Source organism: Fukomys damarensis, unplaced genomic scaffold (assembly GCF_012274545.1).
Source record: "Fukomys damarensis isolate Sample0158 unplaced genomic scaffold, DMR_v1.0_HiC HiC_scaffold_29, whole genome shotgun sequence".
Classification (NCBI taxonomy): Eukaryota; Metazoa; Chordata; class Mammalia; order Rodentia; family Bathyergidae; genus Fukomys; species Fukomys damarensis.
In genome coordinates, this window is record NW_022900941.1 from 18694820 (window position 1) to 18711886 (window position 17067).

Here is a 17067-nt window from a genome sequence, read left to right on the forward strand (position 1 = left end):
AGAGTGTAGATTCGGGTTCTATCCAACTTCTTCCAGCATAACAGCATCAGGAAGTTTTTCTTGTAATGACCTAAATGTTTCTTCTGAATGAAGAAAAGTAAGTTACTTCCTCTTTGTTATGGTTTGGCTGTTAAATACCCACCAGAGGCCTACAAGCTAAAAGCTTATTTACCAGCCTGTGGCCCTTTTGGGAGGTGCTGAAACTTTTAGAAATTGGAGCTTAGTAGTACGAAGTTAGGTCACTGAGAGGATATTAGGACCCCAGACCCTTCTTGTTTTTCTGTGCTTCCCAGCCACTACAAGGTGCTCTTCTACTCCATGTTCCTGGCATGATGTTCTGTGCTATCATGGGCCCAAAGCAACAGGGCCAACCCACCATAGTCTGAAACTATGAAGCAAAAAATATTTCTTCCTTTTAAGTTGATTAAATCAGGTATTTTGTCCTAGTAATGGAAATCTGACTAACACACTCATGTTTTTCCACAAGGGCAATGGAGACTAAAGAATACTACAAAAGGGAATTGTTCATAAGTGTGTATTCGTACTGAGGTGGACAGGTCCCTCTGATTCTTGGTAAATCTATGTTGTTCTTTCTAGAAGGGAACAGATCCCAGCTTTGTATAGCTTCTCATATGTCCTCTGAGGATCTTTTTTTTTTTTAAATTTTCTTTTTACTATTGGAGATCAAACCCTTGTGCTTGTCAGGCAGGTGATGGAACCACTGAGCCAAACCCCTGGCCGCCTCTGAGGATCTTTCCAGTACTAGCAAAGTGCCTTAGGCCTGATACTCACTGTCATACCTCCCATTATGAAGTCATATAAATGGCAACAACTCTTAGAATCCCTATCCCCGAGATAATATCCTCTAGAGACAGTTTCATGGACATGTGCCCAGGCTCTCAGTAGGATTGTCCAGCATAGACTATCTCTGGGAAGGCCTAAGAGATGCCACCCTAAGTGCCATACTTTTGTGCAGATTTGGAGCTTCTTCTGGAGGCCCACAGCATCCAGATATTCCTCGTGAAGGTAATTTACTCTACTGTTTTATGGGAGATACAAAAATGCATGGGGTGAAAATTTCTCCTATCCTGGATCTCAGAATAAACAAATTTAAAAAATGTAAGCTTTATTTGCATATCACCCATGAATTCTTAGAGGATTAGAAAGAGTAATTATTATTAGAAACATCTTAGATTTGCCTTCTATCATTCTCTACAAATGGTTTTCCAGCCCAAATGAGGGCACATAATATGGGGAACATATATATTTTTCTGTCTCCAAAATTAACAGGAAAAATAAGCAGTAGGGGAGGAAAGTCATGGAGAAATTATGCTTTTAGAAAATCTGTTTTTCCCCAAATATGATTACTTGCTTGTATAGATATTTTGGAAAATACAGAAAAGTAGAAAGAATGAAAATTTGTCTATAAAAATAAATGGAGAAAATTTCACTCAGATGACAGCAACAGAAATTGTTATATTTTTCTCCAGTGACTTATTGGTTTTTACCCACAAACATTATGGACTGCACAGATAATTATGTCTCCAATTTTGCACAAATTGCTAGAAAACTATGTAATGTTCATTTGGGTAGTAACTCTTCAATGATCCATGTGTATTGAATGCTGAGCATGTGCCAGGAACTCTGCCAGACCTTGGGGATGTGTGAGTGAACCAGACAGATGTGGGGGAACCTTACATATCTACCATTTATTCAGGTTGTGATTAGATGGACGTGGACAACCATCAATGTGTCTCACGAAATGTATAGGAAAATTTAATTCCTTTGGTGTTTTTGTATTCTTCCAGCATTTTCCCTTCTCCCCATCCCAAGGTGACTAGCCTGCACTGATGTGCCCTTGAATGTGGGTGAGACCTCTATCTTTCTTAGGTCTGTAGAAGTCACAGAAGTCACCAGGCATTGTAACTTGGAGGACACTGTGACTAGAGTCCCAGAGGAGAGAGAGGAGTGTGATGTGAGAGAAATGGGTAGAAGCTAAGAGAACCAAAAGTTTCCATAGAACTGAAAGGGAACAAAGTCTGGCAGAAAGCTGGGGGGGGCTCTGCTTTGTTCTCCCTGAGAGAGCCTCAGTGTGTGTGTATGTGTGTGTGTGTGTGTGTGTGTATGTGTGTGTGTGCGTGAAGCTGATAGTTCATAAAAGAAGAAGACTCCAGGTGCCTGTGCTGTCAGCAACAGTGAAGACCATCATGCCCCCGCTGTGGAGGGGAACAATTGAGCTGCCTGACTCAAGGCCCTGATAGTGAACATTTGCTTGCTGACTAGTGTGGAGCAATGACTGAGCGCCCCAAGGACTCATGATTGTTGAGGCTCCTAGGGCCTTTATAGAAACTACTTGGTCTCATACCAGTCTTAAGATTTCTTTGTGAGATAACAGGAGCCAACATAAGCTCACTACAAATTAGAACAAAATCTAATTCAGGTTTAATTTTGCCACATGACTATCATTGAACTAGCACTGATCAGCAAGTAAATAACACACACTTCCTACTATCTGCTCTTATTCACTTGGTCAAATCCCAGCTCTGTTCTTTTCAGGGATTTTATCATTACCTGGTGTACGAGATTCACTTGATATAGACATAATGGTAGGCTAGAAATAGAATTCTAGTTCCCTTATTAAGGTTTGCGTTACACAACCAGAAATTTTCAGACCAAAATCTCAGCCAGAGATAGTAGGACGGCTCTGTGCACCATCCCTATCTAGCCAAGCTAGAGGCCTTGTTAGGTTCTTATACTCCATTCAGGCAGAGATGGGGAATATCTCTCACCTATTTCAGTCAACACAAAGAGAGCCTATTTCTAGCATCTTTATGCAGACTAGTGTACAACTAATGTTACCAATTGCTACTGTGAGAAATTGTCATAAGCTCGGTGGTTTCAAACCATTTTATTCAGCATTTTATTCCTTCACAGTCTGAAGGCTAGGATCAAGGTACAAGTGGCCGTGTTTCCTCCAGACGCTCTGAGGGAACATTTGCTTCCTGCCTCGTTAATCTCTGCTAGCTAGAGGCATTGCGCGGCTGTGGCAGCGTCACTCTATCTCCACCTGTCTCCACATTGCCTCTTCTTCCTCTGTTGGCGTAAGCGCCCTCTGCTTCTCTCTTAAAAGCACACTTGTTACTGGCTTTAGGGTCCATAAGGATAATCTAAAATAATCTCCTTGTCTCAAGACCTTTAATTTGATTACATCTGTACAGAGCCTTTTACCAAATAAGGTAACATTCACATTCACATTCATAAATGATGGTTATAGGGATTAGGGCATTAGCACATGTTTTGGGGACTCATCATCCAAACTATTACACAGTGGGTACCTTTCTGATATTGAAGATGAAATTTAGCAGATCACAACACAGATAACAGGTACATGAGGAGCGACTGCCTCTTGAGTGTGGCTTTCTAGTAATTCCTTGCCGACCTCTCATGCTTAGTGTATGACTTCATGATAAAGCAAGTGACAGCCTCTAGGGTACAGCTTAAATCCACGCATGAACACATTTGTATTTATTAATGTAAGAATATATGTACATATTATTTTAAATATATATTTCCTACCATCTAAAATGAAAGTATTTGAAAGTGAATCATGACACTGAGCAGGAGAGGACCTCAAAGTGGCTTACTTCCAATCTTCAGAATGGGGTTCATAATCAGATTTACTTTGTAAATACCAAATAGTTTCTCTGGTGTGAATAAACTATAATAGTACATAAGATCCTAAAGAGATAACTGACATTGTGAAATGGGAAGAAAAGGGCTAAAGGTGTAGGGAAAGTGAGAAGGGTAGGGAAAAGGTAATAAGGGAAAGAAAAAAAATAGGAGAAGATGAAAAAATGGAAATAAAATGTTTGTAAATGGGGAGGGGAGGAGGGTGAAGGGAGGGCATGGACAAGGGGAAAAATGAGAAGCAAGACCTGTCATGTAAAGGTACAGGATCCCAATAATGAATGTAACTGTGCTGTATACCTAAAGTGTACCAATAAACTCAATGAAGGAAAAAAAAACATAGGCAAAAGATCTAAAAAGAAAAATGTATATAGTATAATGTTTATTTAATCCAAAGATGTGCTGGTAAATTCTTACCATCTACATAATATCATAGTTAATTCTCACAGAAATACTTAGAAAAAATTACTTTATCCATTTTGTAGGTGAGAAAACTGAGGCTCAGTAGCACAAATATTATGACACTGCTAGAGAGCATATCGCCGAGACTCAGCCGTGTTTGTGCCATACCCTCAAGTCAGATCACTTTGTGTTCAGTTAGACTGCCTTCTCCATGGAAACTTCTTTCCCAGCTTCTGGGAGTCCTTGCAGTTTCATCAGCTTTGGCTAAGTGCCTATTAGAGAGGTAACATCAATGAAGAGGAAGTCAGGAAAAGGAGCATAAAGATAAGAAAGGAGGTGGAGAGAGGTGAAAAATTCAGAAGCCTTCCATCTGTCAATAAAGAAGAGAACTGAGGGCATTTTCCTGAGCCTCCATAAACTGGGAGGACCACAGACCCTATAGACCTCTAAGAAGAATGACAGGCAGTACTGAGGTCTTGAGCAGTCCCCACACTGGATGCATCTTGGCTGTCTCTGAGCCTGGAGTGAGTTTACCCCATAGATCCCATAATTCTGGCTCTCTACTACCATTTGGTTCTACTTTAGCTATTGCCACCTCTTGATAATTCTCCTGAATAAGAGCTGACCCACAGATACTTTAAATAGTTGATTATGGGGTCCACGTCACTCTATTTTGGGATTGCTTGTCAAATACCATATTGTAGCAGTGGCTGACTGTTGTTTTTTGCATCTGTACCTGTTTTGTTCACCTCTGCCTACCACTTTTCCACTGTGAGTGCTACATTACTGCTCATGGATGCTGAGAACTAGCAGGAATTAGAGCTAGGTATATCTGCACATTGGCTGGGTTCTTTAGTTCACACTGGGCCCTGGGAAAGAGAGAGGTTAGTCCTCTTTCTATTTTGCGCCATGCTGTAGTCTGCCCCCATGGGGGAGGTGCCCCAGCATCTGTCTGAAGCCCAGTTTCTGAAGATGCACCAGCAGATTTAGCCATCCTCTCATATTACTTATAGATTCAGCATCTCCACAGCTGGATATGGACATGGAAACTTGTGACTTGAATTAAACATCCAAGTGAAGTTCACTCCCATCCTTGCTTCTTCTCTAACTGTCCACACCTGAGCCTTTTGCTTTTAGAAATCTAGAGGAGCATGACATTGTGGCACAGAAGCTTTTTGGAGACACAAAAGAGAATCACCAGTCGAAACTTCTGTGACTTCAGTAATGAGGATCCAGCCAGGATGAATACCAGTGGTTTTCTCTGGGGGTGGGATTATGGAGGCTTTCAAAAACATTTCTTTGTTCTCCAATGTGTTCTCTAAATCCTCCAAATTGTATATTTTTCTTGAGTACCAAAACAATAAGTGCTAATAAAAAATGAAACATCCCTGTAGCTTTGAGTGAAACCCAGTGGGCTAGGGTGAGGAGGGAGGGGTTAGGGCAGCTCTAACAGGACCTATTACAATAGTGGTGATGGGGGTGGGCCCAGTGACTCTCGCAGCAGCAGCCCAAGACTTGGAGACCAGCCCAGTCAGTGTCACTTGGCTCTGGCTTCCCTGAGGGTCCTGATCCTAATGTTAGCTTGCAGCTTGCAAAGGCCTCCCACTAAGAGGGTGGGGGTGGGAGGATCAAGGTCTCAGTGAGGGCCTATAGCTAGATCAAACAAGTGCATCAGCACTGTAGGGGTACCTTCCTTTGTGCAGTAAATGAGTTCCTGAAAAATGATGAGAATCAAAATGTTAAAAGCCATTTTATATGTGCCAGGGAGTTTCCTGAGTAAAAGACTCCTATTGTGAAGCCTTGGGTAAAGTGAATAATCCCTCTCCTTTTTATCTTTGGCACAAATCTGGATTTCCACTTGGGGTATTTTGAGTTTCCATGAGAAACCAGATGACAGAGAAAGACATACCTGGGAACTTCAGCTAGGACCATTATCTTTAATTGGAAGGGCAGACCAGGCCCAGTTTAAGTCCAGGTCCCGGTGCTAACGTGTCATGTCCTTGGCATATGTTGCTCCTCCTGCCTGGAATGCTCTCCCCCTAGATAAGCATATGGCTGCCTCTCTCCATCCTTTGGGTTGGTGATCAGATGCCACTCGCCTTCTTAGTGAGGCCTTCCTCATCAGTCTCTTTAAATTTTAACCTTTTAGCGTCCTGTTGCCTCCCCTTTGCCTGCTTACTTTTCCCCCATAGTACTTATTACCACTTGTTGAATTGTATATTTTCCTGATTTTCTTTACTGTCTGTGTCTCTTTCTGGAATGTACCCGCCTCCCCACAGGTGGGGTAGGATTTTAGTTGGTGTGTACACTGCTGTATCTGTGGTACCTGGATTAGTACCTGCTGCCAGTGTCTGTACCTCAGTAAATATCTGTTGCATGAATTGAACGTATGACCTTGGGTATGTTAGTTAGCTTTTCTGTGTGTATAAAAGATACATAAATGGGTGAAGTGAGAACGTGCCCTCAGCATGAGCATGGAGACAGGAGGTGCTGGTGGGTCTAGGATGACCTACAGAGAGTAGGAGCTCCCCTGCATCTGAGGGGACAGCCACTCCTCAGTGCTGGCAAACTTGTCACAGGGAAGCTTGCCCAGTATTGCTAGACTTTGTGTGTGTGTGTGTGTGTGTGTGTGTGTGTGTAAGGAAAAGCCAGCATTAAAAAAAAATTGAAATCACCTGATTTTTAATGTTAACAACCAACTCATTTTTACACAAACCTTGTGTAGGTCAGACAAAAACATCTGCAAGTCAGATCTGATAGGCAGGACCTCTGGAATAGATAGTCTCCCTATAAAATTCTTTTCTGTTCTGTTCTAATCTCTTTTAAACTTCTAGACTTTTATTAAATTGCTTCTATCTTTCCTGTAGTGGGAAGCATATCAAATCAAGCACAAACCAGGTAGGTTAACTTAAATGGTGAGGACTGGGCTATCTTATTTGTCTCCTCCACCTGACCAGGGAGGTCTGCTCCATAGAAAAGTTCAAGCTGTCTCCATAATGGCACAGAAAAAATTGACACACAGTGTGGACAGATTTGTTCAAGGACCAAGGCAGCAGGACTCCCGACACACTATTTTTCAGGTTTATAGGATGTAGAATATTTCCTCTGTGCAAAATAGGAACTCCACTGGGCCCTAGCTCTGGGCTGATTGGACAGCTTAGAAAGGGGGAAAATCACCTTTTCCCACTCTGTCACTCTAAAATTTCATTATATGCAGTGCATTTTATTCTCACATAATGAGTTCTGTTCCTTGGCTGCTATTAACAATCTTTAATGCGTGTATCTGATAACTTGTGAAATGTTCCAGTGAGTCCTTCAGGATCTGTAAAGGACCATGATGAAATCACAGCTGAAACAAACAGGAAATGTCCAAAAAATGGGATTGCTCTGATGACCTCCAATCCCAGAATCACCAAGATGAATGATGCTCTTGACAATTATATGGGTTGTAATTGGACTTCATGTTGCTGAATGAGTTGTTTTATGACTGTGATTCGGTGTATGATATGGAGATATGGGTCTTGGGACTAATAAGCAGCTGGAAATTCAGGACCAGGTTTGGAAAATGAGAGGTGAGAGAAGGGAGACAGGAAATGTGGTATGTGTTAATGCTGAGGTAAATAGGGTGATGGGGAAAAGGAAGGTGAGAAAGGAAAAGAGGCACAAAGCCGCAATTGCATAGCCAGCAAGAATTGCTATGGAGGAGCAGCAGCGCAGGCTTTGTACTCACAAGATCTAGGTTTGAGGAATGGCTCCATTTCTTATCAGCTATGTATGTGTGCTTAGGGTCAAGATCTTCAGTTTCACCTACTATCTCATGGGCCTAGCCAAGCCTTCCTCCAAGAATCAGTAGGAAAATCAAATCAAATAATGTATATGTGGTACCAAGTACAGCAGAGAGACTCAACACCACACATACCACCCAAGATTCTGGACCTCAGAAATCTTCAATTATTAAAAGGTACCTGGGGTTGAACTAAATCAAGGGGGCAATCTTAAATGTTTACAGAGTTGAGGGAAACAAAAGTAATGAGTTAGGCAACCAGTAGAAAAAAATACCACAGATTGAAGACAGATCAGGGTTCCCGGGAGCCTGTTACCTTTGCTGTGTTCTGAGATCTGCAGCACTTTCAGGGGAAGCCTAACTCTGTCTTAGGGTAAAATCTACTGATTTACAAGTGTGGGGACCTAACTCCACTGTCCAATTTTAAACATGTGTTGTGTGAGCCACTAATAGGTAGACAAGCCAAACCACAGGTAGGTCATTTCCAATCTAGGTGCTGCCATTTTCAGCCTCTAAACAGAAAGATTTAGAAAGATGGTAAAAAGAATTATTTATTAGGGCCTGAGTAAATGATTCTGGGTTCAGATGACCACAGAAAATGTCATTTTGACTCAGAACCCAAGTTATGGTTAGAATTCCACAGAAAAGTCAGAAAACCTTGCTGTTCCAAGGTCTGGGAATCAGAGAAGGTATATCCTTTGGTGGATTTAAGGAGAGCTGAAAAAGCTAGGTGTGCCCTAAATTTTTCTAACTTTAGCCATTTACAACAGAATTTCTAGATGTGAGACCTGGATATGGGTAGTTTTAGACTTCTACAAAATTTCCTGAGAGATTCAAAGATGTAGTCATAATTGTGACAACCAGTATAATATGTTCTAAAGGCAATCTGGGATTAAAATAGGATAATAATTTTAATTTATGTAAAAACATGTTTTGTAAAACAAGAAAATTTGTTTCCTGTGAGCTTTTCATTTATTTTATAGTCTCATTCTCTAATAGAAGAATAATAAAAATAACTGTCCTACCTCCCCACCTGATTAGTTAACATCTTCATCTGCATAAACATATTAACATATCTATTGCTATGAGGCTAATATGTACAATTAAAAGAATTTTCTGATGTTGTACAACTATATTTACATTTGCTGCCAATTTTTTAACTATGTAGACTGAAGTAATGTAGTAGTTGTTAACGTGGTCATAAATTATTTGAAGCTCTTTGCATCAAAGGATGGAGTCTATTTCCACAGGACTTGAAGCTGGGCTGGCCTTGTGACTTGCTTTAACCAGTAAATAGTATATGATAAACACAAAGTGCTACTTGGAGTTCAGGCCTCAGAGGACTCTAGCTTTCATTCTCATTTTTTTTTTTTACACCATTTGCCAAATATGGAAGTTGAGCCATGGAAGAAAACCAAGTTGCTCTCATTGACAGCCCAGTCGTCAAGCACGTGAACAGAGTTGTCCGGGTCCAGCCAGCTACCAACTGACCCACCGAGATCTGCCAACAGATTGGAAATGCCACATGAGTCCATCTGTCACCATATGGAACAGATCTGGGCTTTCTCAGCTGTATTCAACCCAAACTACTGACCTAAAATGTTGTGGGCAAATAAATAAATAACAGTCATTTTAAGCTACTAAGCTTTGGGAGTGCTTTGTTACACAGCAAAAGGTAACCGATACACATTTACTATCTTTTAAACAACAATAGGAAAGCTTTCAGAGGGTTGAATTAATACTCATATATTATTTTCTGGAAGGCCCAGAAGTTAGCACAAATATTTAAAAAGCAATATTTAGTACTTGGATACTATGCCTTGAATCATAGGGAGGCATCTGAAGGAGGGTAGGGAGCCTCTGACACATGGGAAAGACTTAGGAATCTCTAGGTATAATTAGGTGTCTTCTTAGTCCATTTAGGTGGTTATAGCAAAATACCATAAATATGGCATACTTATAAACAACAGGATTTTATTTTTCCCAGTTCTAGAAGCTAGGAAGTTCAAGACCAAGGTGCCAGAAAATTCTGGTGGAGATCAACTTTAAGGTTCCTGGATAGCACCTTTTCATTGTGTCCTTAAAAGGTAGAAAGGGGTAAGGCAGTTTTGGAGGGCCTTGTTTGTAAGGACACTGATCCCATTCATGAGTATGCTGCCTTCATGACCTAAGTTTCTCCCAAAGGCTTCAATTCCTAATACATTTAGGATTTCAACATACAAATTTTGAAGGGGACATATACATTCTCATTATAGCAGATTGGTTATTTTCAGCTGTAAATAGAATATATAAGCAGGAGACTTTTGGTAAAAGAAACACAGATATTTCTCTTAAGAAGTTGGGAATAAATTAATACAGGGTCAGTGTAGTAGCTCAAGTTCCAGGCTCTATCCCTCTTTCTTCCTGCCATCTACAGTTAACAATATTTCAAATTGGCTGCTGCAGCTCCAAGTTGTCTTATAATGACATTTCAAAAAGGAAGGGAAGGTGGTAGGGAAAAAGTTGTGTGTCTTTATTTATGAGGAAAGGGAATTTTTCCCAGGAGTTTTTAGGCAAATTTTTCTTATCCTTTATTGGCTAATGTGGAATTTCCTGGCCACCTTGTTGCAAGGGAAGCTGGGAATGAAGTCTGTGGTATTTTAAGTCTCTGTTATGAAAGGTGGGTGTACTTTTAGGAAAAAAGAGTAAGGATAGTAGTTAAGAAGTGACAAACAGGGGTGGCACTGGCGTTTGCTCTTTTCCATAGGCCAAGCACAGAAAAGATTGAGTACCCAAGGATCCTGAGGCTGTGCTTCAAGTATAGATAAAACATAGCCATTTGCCTTTGTATGAAGTGCTTATTCTGAAATTAACCACAACACAACACAGAATCTTTCGCGGTTATGGTAAATGGACATTGAGAATTTGAAGAACTGGCTGACCACACTATAGGAATGGGAGTGGTGCTGCAATTTCAATAATTCTCCTTGGTCCTTTGTATCTTGGTGGCAGAGAGTGAGAGACAAAGAACTCTCTCTGTATCCTGCTTTGGAGTCAAAACCAAGATGGCAGTCAAAGTGATCTCTATATCCAAACATTGTTAGAGAAGAAGAGAAATCACTACATCTTTCGAAACAATGCCTGCAAGCTGCGCAGCAGTGGATTTGAGAATGGATTTGGAGCCTAAGGTAAAGCAGGTAATTATTTCATTTCCCAGGTTCTGTTAGGCCCCCTTTAGACTACCAGAGAGGTAGCAGGTCTTCCAGATTGATTAGTCTTCACCTTTCCCAACCAAACTCTCTTACTTGCTTCAGGCTGTTTTCTTGTTATTTTAAAAAGCAAATTGATAAATTTGAAGCGTTACATTTTTATCTACAGTAACTTACCCTTTTCTTTCCTCTTACTTGTTAATGCCTTGAATTTACTTGTCTCCGCAGTTTTTCTTGACAGCTTTGTATATGACTCTCAACACATGGAATTATTCTGATAATCTCCCCAAATGGTATGCAGCTAAGAATCCAAATGTCCAGCACTGTAGATTATTAGCAGCCAATTCAGATCTGATGAGGAACCATAAACTTACCCAGTTTGAACATTGCGTGGCCAATCTAATATTTTGCTTAAAATTTATCTTTTAAAATTTAAGCTATATGGACTAGTAAGAAAATAATAATTTGTAATTGTAATTATCAGAAACAATTCCTTTCCATTTTGGTGAATATGCTTCTAAACTTTATGGGGAATTTATTATACATACTTATGTATGCATAAATATTATATTTAAACTATTCTCCCCTGAAGATTTATATGTACAACTATTATATTTATATACTGTATATATATTTTTTTTTGCAGGAAAAAATTGATCACAGTGGACATAGTGTATTATAATGAGCTTTTGCATTTAACAGTATCTCATGAACATTTTCACAAACATGTAAATGTTTAAAAAGAAAGCATTATAGATTGACCCTGATTTATAATAGCTTAGCTTAATAATTTTTTTGACTTTACAATTGTGTGAACGCATATTCAAACAACCATTCTGTATGAACATTTATCTATTCTCTAAAAGGATTTTAAGAATGCTGAATCATGATGCATTTAATTACGTATTTTCCCTGATTTATGGTGGCATTACATTTGAATAAATTCATTGCAAGTTAGAAATACACTAAGTTGCAAACACATTTAACACCCAATCTACTAAACATTATAGTTACCCTCACCTATCTTACATGTGTTCAGAACACTTACATTAGCCTACAAGATGTGTTGGGCAAAGTCTATTTTGTAATAAAGTATTGAATGGCTCATGCAATTAATTGATTATTGTACTAAAAGTGAAAACCCAAATGGTTGTGTGGGCATACTTCTACACCATTGTAACCTAAAAAAGTCATGAAGCCAACTAAGCTCAAATTTAGAATTTTATATTATTTCCATTGTATTCAATTATAAACAATGCTATGATATAAATCACCTTAGGGCTAAATATTCAGGTACACTGGTCATCATATTTTAGATTAAATTCCTTAAAGTAGAATTAGTGACTTGCCAATGAATTGCTGCCTGGTACTGGCAGAAAAGCTTTGTGGGGTAGTATGTACACAACTTGACCACATACCTGTCCTATAGGGGTATTTTATTTCTCCTGATAGTCTTAAGTGTATGGTTAGACTAAACAAGAGAGAAATTTTTTAGGAGAACAACAGCTGGAAAATTTAATGTTTGGAAGATGAATTGGTCACATTTTTGGTTACAAGTCTGGACTTTGTTTTGTGATTCCAGGATTATAACCCAGAATCCATAAATTTAAGTCACAAGTTAAAAAAATAAAATAGAAACTCAGCCAAGGCAGTGGTGAATTCTTGTTTTCATTATTACTTTGTTGGAAAGTTTTTCTTTGACATCTTCCCAGCTTTAACCACAGTTTATTTTTTCATGACTCTCTTCTTGGTGTTCTAATATAATATATAATATATAATATTACAAAATACATGCATACTATAATATAATATATACTTTTAGTAACTAGCTTGTTGAAATAGTTAATAGAAAAGGTTTAAATTACATGAATAATTATCCTATTTCTCTGATTCTAATTTTAAACGTACATATGGATGGGTGAGGAATTTAATAGGAACTTTCAAATTTCTCTTTATTTTTTTTCAGTACTATCTAAAAAGTGTTCCTTCTACTCCTTCCAATTCTTGAGCTCTCTGGAGTTGTAGGGCGAGGCAGGTAATGACAGGGCTGTGGTCTCCAGAACTAGCCAGGCCCAGCAGTGAGTCCCTCTGGCTGCAGGGCCTTGAGTTAGCCATTTCGTTCCTCTGAGCTTCAGCTTATCTCTAAAATAAGTATTTCTTTAGATTTAATAAATGAAAGTGACTGATTAATTTAAGCAAGAAGAAGACTTACAGGAAAGATCCTGGATAGCTCATAAAATGGAAGAAGGAACTAAACAAGTGAATCTTTGAAAGGCCTGAGCTCCAGATTCAGTCCAAGGAAAGCAGACTACATTGCCCTAACCATCTCTCCTCCAATTGGTCCTCAGGAAATGAGACCTAACTGGCTGGATTGAAGGAAATGCCCTTCTCTGGCCCCTGCTCTCTCCAGAGTGGTGATACCATGCAGTTTGATTGTCAGTTCTACTAGAAATGAGGAACAGTCATTTCTTTAACACAGAGAGGACTATTACAGAGGGAGAAGTACAGTTGTGCCTATACATGAAGCCAGAATACCCCCTCATATCTCTCTTCTAAAAAAAATTATTGGTACATTTTAGGTATATAATATAATAACATTCATCTTTGGAAATTTGTACCTTTACATACTATATCATGTTTCTTATTTTTTTAGCTATTCCCCTGCCCTCCCTTCAACCCCTCCACCCCTCCCTATTTACAGAGACTTTGTTTCCAGTTTTACATTTTCTCATGTTTATTCCATTCCCTTTTTTCCTTTCCCCTTTAGACCTTTTGTTCCTATTTCCATTATCTGTTATGCCTTTTGACCCTTATTTACACTTTCAGTTTCTCACACCATAGACGATTTGGTATTTTCATGTGTCTATCCTCACATCTCTTAGCAAGAGTCTGTTTTTAGGGTACCAGGCATATGAGATGTGCCCAATAAACAACAGCTACTGCAGTTATTACTCCTGTCAATAGTTAAGCCCCAAATTGTGTTACTAGGAAAGCAAGGATAAGAATTATAATACTGTTGTTATTTTAAGTCCTATGAATTCTCCATATGCAACATTTTACTAAAATCTAGGTTTCCTGAGAGCCCTTTCTTAGGCTGGCTATATCAGATCCTCTAAGGGGCTGTGGTTACTGGACTCTTCTTTAAAATGCAACTCAGACAAACCTTTTGTGCATTTAGTGTTGAGACCCAGAGCCCTTACAAATTAGGTGGGAGGATTTGACTCCCTTGCTCAGGAAACATTTGGAGAGCATGATTTTTCTCTACCACCACAGCTATGGAATGAAATAATCTAATTACATGGATTGGTCTGTAAATTGTTATTTTTTTCACCCTGGCTGCATGTTGGAATCACCTGGAATGCTGAAAGTTATCATCACCCAGGATTATTTTCCACTAGATGTTCCACTGCCTGGGGACCGCAGAGTCCTTCTATATCCATTCTGGAATCCCATTGGCCTCTCCTGTTTGGGAGGTAGCCAAGGGACTGTATGTAGACTTTAGAATTTCATGGTTTCATAGCAAATTTACTTTGACTACCTCATTTGATTCTTAGGGAAACCCAGTCCTAACACAGGTGGGGACAGGAAGTAGTCTCCTAATTTTAGAGATAAAGGAACTGACTGCTGGGAAAGAATCACTGACTAGTGATGCCCCCAAAGGTGCACAGCTGTGAGGAGGCAAACTCAGAAGGGAATCTTGTTCTTCCAGCACAAAGCTCCCACTCTGCCGCCCTCTGAAGTGCTGGAAGTACGGTACCAGTTTTCCAGGTTCAGGGAAACTTAACACATGAGCCCCAAAGCCCCGCACAGGGGAACTTATGTGAAAAAAATTGCTTCAGGGCCTTCATCTGCTTTCTGGGAGGTCTTTTAAGTCATTCCTGGCTTTCATGCTTTGATTTAGCTACCAGTTGTGAGGGTTATGCCTTCTGGGCACTAGGGGAGAGAGGGCTGATTGTAACTATGCGGCTCCTGCCATCATCCTGAAGGGTGGGCTCATCTTCTGAAGGAACGTTCCAGAAGGAGCAGTGACCTCGGCTACAACAGGAGCCTGCCCAAGCTTTTCTTCCCTCCATACAGCACTGAATAGAGAGCTAAGATCAGTGGACCCTTGATGGTTAAGCCCAGTATGGAATTTCTCACTCTCTGCCTCCTCTAGCATCTGCTGACTCATAGCCACTGCTATAGTTTGGATCTTGAATGTCCCCCCAAGGCTCATGTGGTAAAGATTTAGTCCTCAGCCTGTGATACTTCTGGGAAGTGGTGGAACTTTTCAGATGTGGGGCCCAGATGGAGGAAGGAAGTTAGGTCACCAGGGGTATGCTCTTGAAGAGCACATTAGATCCCTGGCTCCTTCTCTCTTTTTTTGTTTCTTTTCTTTTCTTTTTTCTTTTTTTTTGGTACCAGGATCAAACTTGGGACCTTGTGCTTGAGGGCAGGCAGCACCGCTGAGCTAAGTCTCTGGCCCTCTTTTCTTGTTTCTTATGAGAAACTACTTCTCAATATGGAACTGGGAAACTATGAGTTAACAGTTATTAGACAACTATGGATTAAGTAGATAACTGTGCTCTTTGTATGATGTACCTGTGCAGCCATAACGACTTCTGTCATCTGTCACCAAAGGGACAGAACAGACTCAGGAAGTTCTGCCAGAACTCTGCTTTCTCCCTCTCCACTCCTCTGCTTTGTATAAGTCCTGCTTCCTGTATTCCCAGGGAAACTCCAATGGAATTAAGCTTCGTAGATGTAAAAGGAGGTATGTATGGAAGCACAAACTCCTATCTGGGGCTCTCCAGACTGACAGGAGTCCCTTGCTGAGCCGCCAGCACCGTTAAAAGCCACTTTTTGCTCTGATGTTTATGTTGAAAGAGTTGTCTGTGCCAGGGTCCTCACTGTTTCCTGTTTCACTTGGACCACTGTGATTAGCCTCTGTGATGTGTCCCTACCATGAGGTATTCTGCCACCAAAGTATAAAATGACTCTGAAATGAAGCCCCTGAAACCGTTAACCAAAATACTCCCCTCTTTGTTTTTTTTGAGCCCATGGTGCATTGAACTACATCTCTAGCTATTTTAAAACTTTTCTTTTGAGACAGGGTCTCGCTGTGTAGTCCAGGCTGGCCTCAAAATCGTGGCAATCTTCTTGCCCTTGCCTCCAAAGTATGGGGGTTACAGGCACGGGCCACCACACCTGGCCCTTTTAAAACTTTTTTCCCAGGTTAGTCTCAAACTTGTGATCCTCCTGCCTCAGCCACCTGAGTAGCTGGAATTACAGGTACACAATGCTGTGACCAGCCCTTTCTTCATTTAAGTTATTTTTCTTAGGTGTTTGTCACAGCAGAGAAAGCTGGCTAACACAACTACTTTTTAAAGCTTTTTTTTTTTTTAATTAAAAACTAATTTGTAGTCACTAAAGGACATAAAGGGGTAAAGAAAATGAGAAATAAGAAGTGAAGAACTACTTGTGATAGTGCTTATTATAAACACTATCTGTGTAATAAACTTGTCTTAGTTAATTCAAACAACAGTCTGCTCTTCATGCAGGGAATTTTAGAGCCTGAATTCTTTTTTTTTTTAAATTTTATTGAGTTTATTGGTACATTTTAGGGATACAGTACAGTTACATTCATTGTTGGGATCATGTACCTCTACATGACAAGTCTTGATTCTCATTTTTTCCCCTTGCCTCTGCCCTCCCTTCACCCCCTCCTCCCCTCCCCATCTACAAACACTTTATTTTCATCTTTTCATTCTCTCACAGTTTTTTCTTTTCCCTTTTTACTCTTCCCCTACCCATCCCACCTTCCCTACACCTTTAGCTCCTTTCTTCCCATTTCTAAATGTCAGTAATCTTATTAGAATCTTATGCATTGTTGCAGAATATTCACACCAGGGAAACTATTTGGTATTTACACATGTGGGACTTATTTATTTCACTTAGGAGTATATCTTCAATATGTATCCATTTTCCTATGAATGAATCTATTCTCTCGCTCTTTATGGCTGAGTA

At 39.9% G+C, this 17067-nt stretch overlaps 1 long non-coding RNA gene across 1 annotated transcript; it reads left to right on the forward strand.

The window, feature by feature from the left end:
* The first annotated feature begins 804 nt into the window (after window positions 1-804).
* Window positions 805-9504, forward strand: LOC104849647. Its single transcript, XR_776810.3, has 3 exons — window positions 805-1026; window positions 7876-8050; window positions 9270-9504. It is a non-coding gene; the product is annotated as an uncharacterized LOC104849647 (long non-coding RNA).
* Window positions 9505-17067: the final 7563 nt, after the last annotated feature.